This window comes from Nymphalis io, chromosome 1, assembly GCF_905147045.1.
Source record: "Nymphalis io chromosome 1, ilAglIoxx1.1, whole genome shotgun sequence".
Taxonomy (NCBI): Eukaryota; Metazoa; Arthropoda; class Insecta; order Lepidoptera; family Nymphalidae; genus Nymphalis; species Nymphalis io.
The window spans coordinates 9,337,162-9,354,778 of NC_065888.1; positions in this window are offsets into that span (position 1 = coordinate 9,337,162).

Here is a 17,617-nt window from a genome sequence, read left to right on the forward strand (position 1 = left end):
TAAATTGTCAATGTATAACAAACATAAATGTACAATATATTTAATGACGTATAATAAACGTTTACTGCAATAGTAATTTCGCTTTCGATGTAAATCTCCAAGCAAAAGTAACTTTCACTTTTCACTTTTTTGTTATCTGCACGATTGCAAAATAGAATAAGTCATCAATAATATTATACGCTGTCATCGTTCTTAAAAAAAAACGAATTGTGTTAAATTATATAACTTTTTTTATTTAGTTATAGTCACAATTTAATATTTAATATTTATCTATTATCTGTGGTAATACACTTTTATACCATAGCACTATTCGCATACATATTTTGAGTACAGAGTAAAAAAAAACGATTGTATTCCATTATACTCAACTTCCAGTTTTCAATGTAAAAGCCTAGCCATTATCATAAAATGTTTAACTGCAAAAAACTCGCTACTTGAATAAACCGCAACAAAAGACATTACCAGTAGAATAAATTACATAGAAATAACTGTTTAAGAATCATCAATGTTTTTAAGTGAGGTTGCTATCCTGTCTTAGGACTATACGACAACTTAGGAGCTCCTGCCGGCTTTAAACCTGTACCCATTAGCGAGTGCCTAGCCGCAAAAACAACAGGGAACGAATCGGGAATGCGTCCCGGATCAGGTCCCGGGATCAGTGTTGCCACAATCATGTCACAAGGCTGTTGAAGAGATAAACTTTACACAGATTGCGCTATATATAATTTAACTATAAGTAAAAACGAAAAAAAATGAATGCAATGGTATTTACTGACATGATTAAGGTCGTTTTCCAAAAAATAATACAAAATCTGTGTAAGCACATAGATTTAGCAACATAATCATTTCTAAAAATATTGTTTAATTGATTCCTAAAATGTTCATAAATATCTATAAGATGTATTAGGTCACAAATTATCTAAAACTGAACAGTTTTCACAGTTTTGTATAGGTTTTTTTAGCGAAAAATAATTTTGCTTTTCTGATAAATAAAATTCAATGTTTGTAAAAAATTATCTGTTATTTATTACATTTACATGTAAGTGTTACTTAGTTCATATTTATTTTATAATTCAATTTGTAAATAATACTTCACTTTCCGAGTTTATTACAATTACAAGATAAACGATTTGTTCACGCTATTCAGCTAAAATATACACGTATCGTTTTACGATATTTGCATTATATCAAATGGCTGGTGGGAAATGTTACATTGCACTGGTATCACTGATAGCGATTTCATTAGACAGCGAACAGCACACGTATCAGCAAGGACCTCATTTACGATGAATAGCCATCCGATCATGAAGAAGCCGGTTCTTTGGTTTAATTACGCTATGATGGTACCAACACATTGTGTTAGCTTTATAAGTACACACAATTTTACGGTAATCTTAAGTATTGTACCATTAAAGGTACTTGTTACTTATAAAAACGACTTAGGTATTAGAAATAACATTGCTTTGTTGATGCTGCATACTGAAAAAAATCTATATATATATATATATATATAATTATAGATTTTTATATATATATTTATATAAATATATAAAAACCTATTTTATTTTTATATAGCTGACATATCAACGCTCAGTCTAAATAAACTACATCATGAAAATTTGCATACAGTAGACCGCTAAGGAAGAATTTTCGAAACTTTAACCCCGAAAGTGATAAAAGGGATAAAAGCTTGTATAAAAATCCTTCATTTTGTAAAAAGAGCTATGGAAAGCTATGGGTATTTAGTAAATCTGAATTATAACGTGAGCGAAGCCGCGGATAAAGTACTAGTCTTTATATATTTTATTCATTTGTTTCATGAAGGTCTATAATAATCTCGACGGGCACATTTTTCTTTACATAAACAACAAACATACTTATTTCATATCGGATTATCACTATTTCATTATATAAAATATTTGTAGCTGTTGCTGCGGTTTTAGTATATGAGATTCTTAGCATTTCAACGGCTCATTAGCATATTATTAGTGAATTTGAGATGTTATATTTAGTTTGGAATACCACAGATTAACAAAATGTCGACCAATGGTAACCCTTAAATACAATGTCAAAGTTATTTACTTATCTTTACTCCTCCTGTGATTAGAAAAGGCTCTACTATAATTTTAGTACCCGTCACTATATCATAATGTAATATTGAAACAATTTTTGTTTAAAGAAAAAAATATAATATGTTAAAGTGCAATAGAGTATATATTCGCATAGCAACTATTTTATTGTTTGTACTATACTTGAAGGAGTAGATTAATAAACTTTTGCATGATATGACACAAATTTAATCCTAGAATTAAGTACGATGTGGGGTCGTGTCAGTAATTCTCGTCGATGAGATTATAGTTAATAATAGTAAAAAGTTAAAATTATCGAACAATTCCGTAAACGTAAACTTATAATGTTCGCATACATTTTGTTCTGAATGTTTTCTCTATGTCAAGTATATGAGAAATTTATTTCGATACCTATACTTAATTTTATTACTCGTTACTTAAGTCCTACATTTGCAAACATACTTATTATAAATTTATACGACTGTTTGTTCTAACGTCGACATTTTTTTAAATCCTACTTACGCAGAAAATACTATCCGGTTATTACTAAGAACCGATTATCATAAGTCTTCCAAATTGTAATAGCTTATTGTGTATTGTGTAAAGTAGATTTATTATTGTATATTTTATTAGAGCTAGCTAATAACGAGAAAAATGCCTTGAGGTTGCAATGAGATTAATAGCCGGACTAGACACAGCAATATAAAATCACACAGCGATTGTCGATTTCGTTTAAAGAAAATAAGAAAATTTATCACGTGATCAACATTTGACGTATTTAATAATTCTGACGAATGCAAAGTTCGAAATCGCTTTGATAATTGTCGAATGCATTTAGTTACTCAGTGCATCCCTCAAATCTCTTAGTAGTGTGATTATATTAAATCATTTATTTAAGCATTATATATAGTATCTCTGTATAATATCGATATTGGCACACCTTAACCAAATTAATTTCGTCATCAATGTTTATCATTTTCATTAAAAAAAATCGTGTGCTCTTCGCTCCCGTGACACGCAATTCATGATAACTGACTGCATACAATACAGTTATTACGAAATAATTCGTGATTTATAACAATACGAAAATCGTGAAACGTGAAGATAACAATGTTCACATTTGGATCGACTATCGTAATGATTTATTTTCGCACAGCGTGTACTTTGTCTTGACACCTTGCTGGGGAATGCTCGCGTACACTGTAAATTAATAGGCATTTATGGTTTTAAAATAGGTATAAGAGCTTATTTTTCAAAACCTTAGCGACTGATTTTTACGATTCTTTGCTGATATATATACATGGAGACAAAAAAATATATGTATTTTAATTAATAAGGAAGTTCATTAAAAAATAATTGATATCATTTAATTATGTTATTATGCGTTACGTTTGAATAATATCTAAAATAAAATTATCGAGTGACTACCGTGTTTCACAGGGGACATTTTTTTTAATCAGTTTATATTTGCGTTTGCGGTTTTGTGGTCATATAACGTCCGCTGTTTATATATTTTTTTTAATTAGAACTGAGCGCTAAAACTTTTTAAAAAACAATAAAAATATATATGCTTAGGATTGATTTCATTTTAAATTTAAAGTTTATTGTTTATATTATAATATATATTTTAATACGATATATATTATTAGTAATTGAATTGAAAAATTTACATTTCAATTTATCTAAAACAATTAAAGGTATGGCAAAAGGTTATATAAAAAAAAATATTTTCAATAAAGAGTACAGTCTAAAAAGCTATGAAGTTATTTAACAGAGATTAGTCAAACACCATACACTCAAGATCAATTGGAAATTGTGGATTCCCATACACCGTGAGATCGTTCAAAATACAAGTGAATGACCAATTACATCTGATTGCGGATGTGCCCGTCGGTCCTAGTCGAAAAGTAATCTTAAGCCGCCATTACCTGCGTCTCTCAGTTGCATCATCGTCATCAGTACGTAATTCACATAATAAACGCAATCTGTCGTCGACCATCGCTGACAACGATTTCAAAGATTTATTTTGTCACAATTTATTATGACATTCATTATAAATCTCACCTCTTCTAATCAATAGCTAAATATATCTTTAGAAATATCCTGATTTTACTCATTACTTAGAATTTCTAACCAATCTTCAACTAAGCTCATTGTTTTTTTTTTATATAAATGTACTCTCTTGAATACATCTTGCATCCTTCCACTTTTAAGCATTAGTATTATTATTTTTTCATTAATAAACATCATTTGTGATAAATATTATATTACAGCTTTGTAATACAACTAGATATATAAAAGAAATATTTGTTGCTGTAAAAAAATAAACATATCGATAAACATATTTCCTTTATATCTACGTAAATAAAAAAGGCGCTGTATAGCTCGTAGTACACCGATCAACAGTTTCTTGTTGAGATTAAAAATATATTTACACGTACTAGAAGATTCTAGTGCGTATATATCTTCAGTTATAATAACCTACATATTATATTGTTAGTGATATAAATCACGTTTTAAAAGAATGTGAACGTTATTTGAAAAATGGACGATTTTCAGGGAAGAAATTATTTTTCGAAGTAGTTGTACTTAACTAATTTTGCCTTCCCATCAGGTTATGAGAGAGATAATAGAGAGTGCACTTGTGTTTTCGCATATATTGTTCACATAACTCCAGAAACTAATTATTATCATTAATATATTTAGTAGTAGTAACTGTGATGTTTCGCTTTATATATTAATGATAAATACATAAAACGAAACATCACAGTTACTCTATTAACTTTTGTTGACAACGTAAGAAATAGAACCAATGTGTCTATACCTAACTTTCTTGATAAACAGTGCCTGCTCATAATTCCTGGTACCCACTAGCAATAAGAAACTTAAGCCGTATAAGAGCACGTATACACGTTGCGAGTTTTATCACGCAAAAACTTGAACCTTCGTAGATCCACGCAAGGCATTCGTAAAGAAATTGTTGAATAATACTCATTCTTAGCCGTGCTATGTATTAATGCATTTGTGCACGTAAACACACGCTTAAACTATACGCCAAAATATGCAGCAAAAAAATACTGCCGTGTGGTCAAATCTATTCTGTTAAATAATATTAAAAGATATAATCTAAATGGCTTAAGAAGGCTATAAAGCAAAATTGCTAATAATTTATATGATTTTGCATTGGTAAATCAAGTTTAAGGTTTAAAATAAAATAATATCGTTATAACTAAATTATAACTTCATTTTCATTTATATGTCAGATCAGAAATATAAAGTTATATTCTTGAGATAAAATAAACTGGATAATCATATATATATATATTATATTCACAAATAATTTATCTGCCTCGTGGATGTTTTTTATAAAATCCTTTCGTTTTATTTTTACACCCTTGCCGCTGTCTACAATTTCTTTTCGCAAAAAACAACTTCTCTGCCGCAGATCACCCATACTTAGTACATATAAGATATATTTGTACCTTAAATCAGTCGCTACAACGCTCTTAAGCACTTTGGATCATTTAATACTTAACGAATAGCGATCTAGTGTCAAAATAACTCAGAACCTGTTTTCTAGCGTGTATGCAACGACAAATTAACATCAGAATTTATTTAGCACCTGTAGAGTAATTAAGCGTTAAAGATATATGTATATGGACGATTAAACTGGAATGGTTCAGTTTATGTATATTAGAGAAATATTTATATAATTGGGATGACGTTATAAATTATTATTATGTAGATATAGAAAATAATGACTACTAACTACTACTTTAATGGTTTAGTGACCACTATAAAAGGTCGTTGATCCCGAGGTCTTGGGTTCAAACACGGGGTGTTTATTGTGCCATTAATACGTTATTAGTTTGGCTGTTTAAGTTCCCAGTAGCACAAAGGCTAGAAATTGGCATTGTTTACATTCCCGTGCCTTGAAAAGCTCATAAAGCTGCTGGTCTTGCGCCTGAACTCCTTCCGGTTTGTCGGATTTGCCGTCGCATCGGGTTATGAGAGAGGCAATAGAGACTTCTTCTATTTATTTTATTCACAAAACTGGATAAAATAAATTAGGAAAAACATACATGAACACAATGAATAAGAACAAAATAATTAATTTTATCCTACCAAATGCAAAATTATAAAAATTTAAATAATAACATATGAAATTGATATTAACCAAACACAAATAATATATAACTTAAATTATGCAGATGTATTGACGTCAATATATAATCACAAAAAATATTGAATTTTATTAGTTAGTAGGAACAAACGTCAAATGTTTAAACGAGAAGCTATTATAATAGTTAACACTAAATTATAAAGAGGTACGTTATGTTGTTTTTTTCAGATAAAAATGACACATCCGATTGCTATGTAACACATTGTGTGTTTACATTTTTATAGTATTAGAATGGGCAAGGGCTTAAATGTATTTTTAATTGTATAAGATGTAACTGATAATGTCAACAACGTCGAAGAGATAACTGCCGATCCAAGTGCTTTGAAAGCGAATATAAAAAAAATTATAACAGATACAAGTAAACATTCAAGCACCTTATTTTAATTTTCAAAATGCCATTAGAAAAATCCGCATAAACAATCTAATAAAAATAGTAATCATTGAAAGGCGTTATCATTAAAAAGCGACCATAAAGGCTTAATATTTAATTATTTGACACAGAATTAATGTTTATCGAAATAAATAACATTTTTACCTTTAACGGTTTTTGTAAATTTATATTGTTATTTATATTTTGAAATATGTAGATATTAGATACAATATATTTCAATAAACGCATGAAAGACACGGGGCTTGTAGTGAGATGTACAATAGCGACGCTTCGCTTGTCTTGATGCTCGATCTTTTATTATTTTAATTTGAACAAATTTCTTGAGACAACCCCATATTTTACCTCAGCAAAATCGGAAGATTTATCTGATATATACTTCGAACTTAATTTTGCGTTAACGTATGCCATATGACATAGTCGTTGAACTGGTAATAATATTATATATTATATATATATTATTACCAGTTACTTAGAGTTACTCAGAATGGCAACCCTATGAACGGTTAAGCCCGAAATATCTGATATATATATACTCATATATATCATGGATGAGTATATATATAATCTGAGTTAGTTTATAAGCTATTTATTAACTCAGGTTATCCTCCGGACAGCGTTATTCTAATAATCTTTTGCTAAAATATTTATTTTAAAAACTAATTATCTATTACAATAAGCGGCCTGTTAATTGCAAGCGTTCGCCCGTACCCAAGGCACCTCCCCAGTTTAGTGCACAAATAAAATTTACTGCACATCCCACGTCCTTTGTTCATTTGGTTTCTTAGGGACATCTTTTAATGTTTCCGAATTGTAAAACAAACAAACAACAGTTACCTCGTTAAAATATTATATTCTTATAATACTTTATTTATGATTTTCGTTTCTGGAATTCTCAAAGAATCATTTAGTAATGAATTTCTGTCGGCCCGCATTGTGTTGTGCCTCATAAATGCTCATATTTAATCTTAATGTTATCCATTATATTTTCTTAACCAGTCGATTGTTTTGAAATTTAAGTAATTCTAGAAAAAATACCAAAATGTGATAAGCCTAGAATAATAATTTTTCCCGTAACAGCCTGTGAATATCCCACTGCTGGGCTAAAGGCCTCTTCTCCTCTTTTTGAGGAGAAGGTTTGGAGCTTATTCCACCACGCTGCTCCAATACGGGTTGGTGGAAAATAATTTTTCATAGGAATAAAAATGGTAATGAACTGCATGCCTTTGGACAATCTCTCATATGAGAAGGGTTGATTTGTTATCTTGTGTGTGATATTTATGGTCCAAAATTTATGTACTCATAAACTTGCCTGATTTAATATAATATTTTATAATAATGTGTTGTTTGAAGTTAGTCTTATACTCTTATGAGTTAAGCCGCTATGATACAGCGCGGTCGCCCTGCACTAACGACCTCGAAGGACGTGTAGTGTACGTTCTGGCGCGGTTGCGTATATCCGCATACCGTTTGACCGACCGCGCGGTTAATTATTGATTAGAACACGTACCAGTTTAAATGGAATTATTTACATTTAATAACTCTTGCTAACATCGCATAATGAAAATACGAAAACATTGCCATATCGAATACATTTGATTATTTTGTTAAGACGTAACTCACGGCTCATTACGCTTTAAAATTTTGAAACGAAAAAAAAATTAGTAAAATTACCCTACTTTACTTTATCAAAATAATTAAGGGTAATTTCCCTATTTTTTTTAAATGTCCATTCGTTCTAGTAGTAAATACAAAATCCGGCAGCATTCCCCTTTGTGATGAATGGGAGCAATTTTGGACTTTTCAACGTGACAGCATTTAAGTGTGTCATATTAAGAAGACACGCCACTTATATTAATTTCTGTCATTATATGAATTTATTAATAATAATGCACCATTATAACCGAAGATAATAACACTATGCTATACATAACATTTATGTCATTTATTTGTGTGTTATTTTTTATTAATAACATCACGTGGTAATAATATTTATGTTTGAATTATTTTACTTACTATTGTAGATATAACACAACAAGGTTGCCAAATAGCGTTCAGTGACCTGTTCAGGAAACTATAGCATTCCACGGCCCACTCGGCCGATGAGCGATAGACCGAGGGCTTCTAAATAAATAATACGGCCCACTGCCTTTAGATAATCAGCTATCTTCCATCAAAATAACCACCGACAAGATTTTAAGCGATATGAAGAGGAAATTAAATAAACGGTACACGAAGCACATTCAGCTGCAGTAAAATGAATATAAAAAAATACTTCATAATTTTTCGTAGTTCTGTATACGAGGAGAGTACTTAGCCATCTGCGGAAAAATTTATTGCGTACCGCAAAGCAGCACTCTGCGGAAGATCATCATTAAAACCACAAGTTATGTGATTTTCTAAAGAATTCCACTGCAAATAGGAAGTCAGTCAAACCACATTTGCGTATACATTAACTGCGCTATTTCTAATTACCGCTTAGCTCTATTAATTTGAAATCATACTCTAACCGACAATTGCATTACTGCACAAGACAAACAATATGAGCAATGTAAGACAAATATTTAATATATTTTCTATAATAACTAAGCTACATATCTATTACAATGAAGGGTTCAGTTTAATGTATATTGGAAGGGAATTTTATGACCATTGTGAGGGTACGAGGTTTGAATTCACAACAACTGTTTTGTAACAACATTTCTTTACATAGCAGTAATGCATATTATGCCTATTCACTTTCCAGATGTTTAGATTTGTTATTTATTTTAAGCTTTTCTATTTTTGAAACATGTTTCGTTTGTGAGGATTTTCGTCACTTTTTTATTTTATATTCTTAATTTTCTAGTAAAATTAAACCAGAATCGGTTAAGTGGTTAAAGGTTACTTTCATAATTATAACATTATTCATAAAATATATAATATAATTGATGTACTATATAAGTTTTTGTGTTAAAGATTTGTAGATTTCAATTTTCATTTATAGACTTTATAAAGCGAAACAGCCAGCCTTTTTTATGTTACTATTCTTATTTTATATATTATTATTTTTATGTCTTTTTTTATTGAATGAGTCAAAGAGCTTACTTTTAATTATAAAAAATAAACGCCAACTTTGGTTCTAGTATTATTAGTAAAGCTAGCTTAGTATATTCTATATTTAAATAATTTTATTGTCTAAACATAAACATATTTGGATGAATACCATAGACGTAAGCCCATTTTTCCAATTTCGTATTTGCTCCATGTGCCATACGTATCCTCCGAATGCAACATCATTGATATTATCTATGATCGAATGGGATTGGAATATATGTATTCACATAAATAACGTCTCATATGAACGAAAAAACTTATAACATTGTGTTTGTCATAATCGCCGCGAGATTTGCCCAATTTCTCATATATATTTAAGCTACGTATCCCCTATGTTAATAAATCTAACCTATGACGCTTTGAGCTTCTATAGTTGCTCCGATCGAATTAGCTTTAACTGAATATGGAATATTTTTTTCTTTCTTAAAAAGCAGACATAAAACAGTACATCATAAACAAATTTGGTTATTGAAGGCTATGGCCATGCTCATCCTATATTAAAACTCCCACATTAACTGTCACTCATGTAAAACTTTTAAGGCCACTATATAGACACACGTGCTTTAACGCCCATTATCCTAAAGAAGTTAATGTAACATTTTTTTAAGGTCGAGTTTTTTATATACATATAATATTAAAGAATAAATTTCTTAACACAAAATTTGTATAAAACAGCAAGAACACATACAAAATGCTTTAGATTTAACTGATTTCTATTCAATTTATTCAGTTATATATACATTTAACTATATATAGTTCAAAATAAAACTGGAGTTATTTACAAATAATTTTCGATTGTTTAAAAATTGTTACACGCGATATTATTCTATCTCATAAATGATTTTAAGTGATTATTTGTCCTCTTGATTTTGATATACAGCTCTGAAAAAAATTATAAAATTATTTTATTTTAAGTAACATTAAATTTACATATTAAAAAGTATGGACAAAGTAAATAATTGAAAATTAAATTTAACCTCAAACACATAAACTACACTACTTTTTATAATAGCTTATTCTATGAATGTACTCTGTTCCGACATTTCTATTCATAATTATCTCCGGTACTGCGCCAGTTTGTGGATTTTGCTTGATTCGTAACAAGAGCAAAAGCAAAGTGTGTTGCGTGCGCGTGTGCAGAAAGATGCTCGTCCGCCAATCATTCCGTTAATTGGAGAGAATCATCACTGTAGAAAGTCCAAGCGGAGCGCGAGGGCGCTAACAGTTCAGTGTCAACGATCACCAAAGAGTGCAACAAACTATGTGGAACATGGATGTAAAACATGCTTACGAATTTAGCACAACATCAAAATTATTGTATAATGCTAAATTCGTAACACACAAGTAGAACCCAAAGTCGAAATTTGGTTGTGATATTCAATCCACGCACAGTTCAGACGGTGTAACTATGAAATGTCGCCAAAGAAAAACGAGAGGAACATTATTCAAAGACAGCTGTAGTTTACTTTAATTGTGGCATATTAATTATTAATATTTATAAAAAAAACTACCGTCTTAATTTTAAACTTTTTATTTATAAAAATAATGCCTTTAAACTTTGCAACTCGAACCGGTAGTTTTAGAAATATTACAAGATAATTAAATAAACACATGAAAAAATACATGGGACTTGTTATACGATGCATTAGCACAGTAGGTACGGACGAATGAATCGGTTGGCGAATGTTTACATCTCATTAATTAAAAAATGCACAAGATAAAATCTTTATTTTAACGACAGCTTTTGTCAATATATAAAAGAACATTGTGTTTATTTTATAATTTTATTGTTTATATAAATTAAAGCGAAAGATCCCTATAATACTTTTATATTTATTTCCTCGGACCTAATTAGTGATAACTGTTATTAATTCACTCATAAAGGTTAGATCACAATCACAATTCGTAAATAGAATTTTCAATACGGAGTATAGCTATCAATTAATGTTAAGCTGTCGAAGAGACCTTTGACAAATCCGCACAAAGTACCTAGCTGAATATGAAATGAGATTACATTGAATTACATAATTAGGAAGCTATTAATTTCTCTTCCTTCATCGTGATTTTATTTACAATTACTTCTCCCATTAGAATGTCTCTCGCTGGGAAGTTTTTGTATATAATCATTTACGTCGTTAAGATAATGTAGTACTCGATTTCACTGCTGGACCTTTACTCAATTTTTTATTTCTTTGATGAGTGTACTTCGCAAACACAAAAGGATTTTAGTACAGTAGAAAGGAAAGTTTTTGTGTGATAGTACAAAGTGCTGACGATTACTACAGGTATTAACCGCACCGTATCGCTATCATAAGAACAATTGAGTTTGCGATTAAAATATCTCGATAGATGACCTACAGATACAATTCTAATGTTTCTTAGTGTTGTATGCACGACAACCATACCAATAGGCATTTTAATGACCGCATTGCAAGCGCACCTGCTTTACATGAAGATCTGAATATGGTATAGTATCGATGTATGCTAATCATAACACGTTGCGTCATAGAGAATATTCATTATCGTGAAAGGCGCGTGGTGGCTTTACATCGCAATCGTATGAGGTCGTTGAGTCAGTGGCCCTTCCTGCGCGCACGCATACCATTTTGGGAAGCGTTACGTGAGCGACAGGACGCGAGCAGCAATTCAATGTCACCTGTCTAGTTTGTGACGGCGGCGTTAGGCAGAATGATAGTTTGCTATTTTAGCTTTTAAAACTTGTTTACAACGTATACGGAGACCTATTTAATGCTATAGAATAGTAAACGACATTATTTACAATTTTTTTTAATAAAAATGGGCCGTGGACGTTTACACTTCGTGAACAGTTTTTTTTTCAGTTTTCTTAACTGCGGCGACGCATCTTATCTTAAGTTTCTCATTGCGGCGACGCATTTTCGATATTCGAAAAAAATTATAATTATAATTCTAAAATTTCGGTCAAACGAACACCTTTCAGAGTAGGAAATTCGCCGTATTATCAACTAAATTATGGAGAACCATTAAAACCTTCTAGGTTTTTTACATATTATGAGGACTTCAAGGCCTTAAATGGACCTGCCAATGACATTTGGCAAATAAGGCCATAGAGCCAGATAATATTGCAGAAAGCCATTAGTGTTCTTATAATTTGAACGAACATAAAAAAAAACTATTCGCCAAGTTTCATCTTATATTCAAAAAGGGATTGGGGACCGTGTTAAGTCTCTTTAATTTCTTTTCCAACATAGAATTCTAGAAATTCTGTAAACGATCATCTTACCACACAGATTGCTTTGCGGAATTAGGCATAGGTTATATTGTGCTTGTTATAGAACTGGTTCGTTCAACCTTATCACAAGTTTACAGTACAATGCAACAATGGATAGTTGTAGATTGTAACGTTTGAAACAAAGATATTTTATTTTCTAGATTCATTAATTGTCGACGTCACTTTATAAATAAATATTATCGATTTTTAGTCGAATAAAACTAGTCATCATTTTCTATATTATGTACATCATTACAGTAAAATTCAATTTTTTTTATTAATTGAAAAAATAAGCAAATACAACGATGTTTTCTTATTTACGGAAAAAATATTGAATTTTAATAAATAGTATTTTAATAAATTGGGATTTGAATTATTAGAATACATTATTATTTTTATAAAGCAGAGTTTTCAATAATTATTAAATCTGATTAATGTTTATTTGAAGCACCCGTGTACAAAGATTTTATTTGTCAAAAATAGCTATATTAGTATTTATTTAAAACACTAGCGAGAAAAGTCACAACCAAGAGAAAACGTAAATTGTCACAAATCGACCACATTTATAATGTTTCACACCGAGATCCTTGACTTATCAATAAATAAATAAATATTATTATGAAAGCAACAAGCTCGGTGTTTCCATCGGTTCGACCTACTAAACTATATCTCTGATCTTATCTGCGATTTCATTTTGTTATTCATTTTAGTATTAACGAAATAAATTCGCCTACAGATACATTCTCCTTTTATTCCGTCAGCATTTTATTTATTGACTTATATATACTTACTAATATTAAAAATGCGAAAGTGGGTTTGTTTGTTGTTCAACTAATCATCATGAAATATATACACGTTGTTAGAGGTACAGAAAATGACTAAGGTACCAAACATTCTTTCATCTTCATACGTGGGCTAAGCCGAAGGCGAAAAATAGGTAATAAATAAAAGTAATTTATAATATTTAAAAAAATAGAGTTGTATGACAAAATGATTTTATACGTCTGTTATTTCTACAGATAAAATAATCAACCGTATTTCAAATTTGGGATGGTTTAACTTATAATGTAAGAAGATATCATCACAGTAAAGTAGGTACTGCTTGTTTTAACTAGAAAGACTGGCAAGTGTTTCACGTACCCATTACTTAAAGTGTGAAAGCGTGCACAATTGTATTTTTAATGTCAAGAAAAAAATTATGAAAAATAAATCAAAACGAACAAAGCCGCGGATAAAAGCTAATATATAAATAATCGTAACGTACATTGACATATATTTATATGCTTACGATATAATATAGTATTGTTTATAATAAAACAATAAACACATTTATTTGCAAACATGAATGAAACGTTACGTCATCAAACATTGTTTCATTTGATTAAATGTAAGACTATTGAATCCTCGTCGTTACAAAGGCCGCGATAGGGCTTCATGTAATCTCAATGTACAGGTGCAACCACTCATCAGATATTTTTGCAGTTCTATTCTTACGTCTGGGGTGATAGACAGTGACACTTACCACCATGACGTCTGAATTCCTCCTTCAGAAATGAAACTGTTAGCTTAGTTTGTGCTCGTAAAAGTATTTCTTAAAATAATTAAAATATCATATCTGCGATTAATTTATTAATCGCCCTCTTAACTCCTACGTTAAACACAAAACTTTAAAATTAATAAATTACACGCCATTGGTGTTATTTATTAAATTCATTCGTTAGTTACTTGTATGGCATTGTACTTGATGGAAATACGGCTATTTAATGTATTATTATAATTATTTGCGATTAAAAAAAGACAAAAGTTTTAAATAGCAATGTTTTTTATTATTAAATAGTTAACGAATATAAGTAGGTATTTTACGATGATACAATTGGTGTGTTAATAATATAATCAATAGACTTTTTAATTCAAAATTCTAGAATACTTTCTAGTAAATACTTTCCAGTATTCTAGAATTTAAGGATACTTTACTAGGACAGAAACTTTAGTTTTCAACAGTTATGTTAATAATTATTTCAAATACTGAGAAAATGACACACCCAATAGCTTAAAACAAATTGTATGTTTTTAAGCTAGAGCAAAAACGCCCTTAATCCGTCTTTTTGTTAACATATTATCTGTAAATCTTTCTAAAATTAATATTGTATAATATTTTTCAATTTTATTTTCAATACTAACGAAAACTGTACATCTTAAATATTATACTATTTTTGTTAGCTTATTATAATAATTATTATCTTAAAATATAACAAACTGTTCGTTCCTTTAACAAAACGATAATTGCGTTTTGGAATATATATGTTTGTTCCAAGACTTGACGACTTTTGTGTCACATTACAATGGCGATCGACGAGATACCGTCGACTACAACCTCGCAGTCAATGAGACTGACATGGTCTTTATTATGAGGCTAGTACAAAATTGAAATGCCTCAAACGACGTCGTATTATATTCACTTTTCGATTTGTCAAAGTCAGACACCATCACCATCTTTGTCAACTCAATATATAAAATAAAATGTAAAAATTAAAAGACGGACTCGTGAGTACTTTGCTGCATTTCGATCTTGTCTGATGCATTTGATAAACTTTATTTAACATTTATAAATTCCAGTCATGAATACTTTTCTCTCTTTTATAACACGACAAAAACAATTTTTGTTCGCTGCTAATATATTGGACGCAATTAAATATTCTTAGTTATTTAAAAATGCAGTCTCGTCGTATTAGGCTCGATAGCTCTGAAGTTTGCAAGCGATATATTTTATTAATTATAATAAATTCATAACAAACATTCTTGTCTTAATATTAACATCGCTCAAATTTTATTTATTTTGTAATTATATTTATTTTTAGTTTGTTTATGCATTAAGATGGAGGTTGCAAAAAATTAGAAATACTTAAGCAGAGTTGTTGATCCCGTTGCTTGCTTAATAAGGGACGTAAGGGTTTTTTTTACAAATCCCTCTACAACTTCAGACAGGTGTCTAGGTCCGATAATTTCTGAGGATGTAGAGTGACATTTTTCAGCCGGTTAATTGTGGAGACGAGCGTTCCCGCATGTAAACTCTAGTTTTTTGACGGACGGGTGCAAGAATCCTGCTGACATTCGCACACCTGTCTTAGCCACATACCACTCACAAAATAATTGTATTTGTTTCTTGTATTCCTCCGCCCTCCTGTATTTGTTCTCACGGTAAGTAAATGTACTTCATAATAAGAAGATCTTCACTTTTTATAGACTCGAGTATTTCACGACCATTCATAATAATTAAACAATTATTATTTATATTTAAGTAAATTGCTTTTCTTATGAAGTTTTGAACTTCGAATTTATTAAAATTATTTATTTAATAAAATATTTTTAACTATTTTTTCATACTTTAAATAGATGTATATTCATTCTAAAATAAGATTTCAAAGATCGCGTACACTGGAGTGTCCGTCTGTGCCTATTAACATGACGGCATAGTTGTATAGAATATGCGCGAGGACTTTACAAAACGATGCATGCAACACATTAAGATCGATTCGCACTCACCGACACGTATCGTACCAGATAATTTTTAGAAACATTTTTATTTCTAAAACAGAATATTTTTTTCTCTGCAATGTTTGGCCACCCGTGTCGCCTTTGTTTACATAATTCACTAACTGTACAAAATAAAATCGTATACACAACATTTCAGTTATGGGTGTGATTCGACCTTCATTCGTTATTTGCCTTGTTTTCATTATCTTACTAAGTCATCTGACGTTTGATTCTACGTTTGTTCACGCGCCTTGCGTGCTAATAATATTGCAAAGTCATTAAGACATAATTCGTTATGTTAGCAAATTATATCTAAGTGGAAATCTTATGCAGCGTAACTCAATAGTTTTATAATCACACTTACGCAAGTTAATAGTAAAAAAATATATATTAAAATCTTGATATTTAAAGATCGGATCCATTTTTACGTAAGAACATCATTCTTGCCGTAACGGTGCAAAAGCAGATGGTGTTTTCTTCTGGTTTCATTTCCTATAACTTTACGTAATCAGTAATTGTGATCATAGTAAATGGACATAGTCATTGAAACTTATTTTATAATAAATTACACCGTACTATGCTAGAACTTTACAAACTATTTATAATAACTAATAATAAGCTAACTAATATAGCTAATAAACCTAGTGTTGGGACTTATTGTTAAACATTGAATTACTAATTTAATAACAATACAAATGTCATAATAAAATATTATAATATATATATATATTTACATTTATACATTACGTGTATAGCATATACAGTAAACATAGTTATATAGGTCATATAGTTCTATAGATGAACTGCGCTGAATTTTCATGCGCTTATTTTGTATTTATAATTCACCTCGAGCTCGGTGAAGAAAAAAATTGTATATGTAATATAACTTTAAAATCAGCCGGATTTGTATCCACCAAACAACATTGCATCAACGTGGTGGAATGAGCTCCAAACCTTCTCCTCAAATAAAGTCTTGCCAAGCAGTGAGATGTTTATAGTCTGTTAAGTTTTTTAAATAAATATTTCATTATAAAAGTCATTTATATTTCTTGATGAAAAAGAATAAATAGATTGTCTATTTTCTCGATATATTCCTT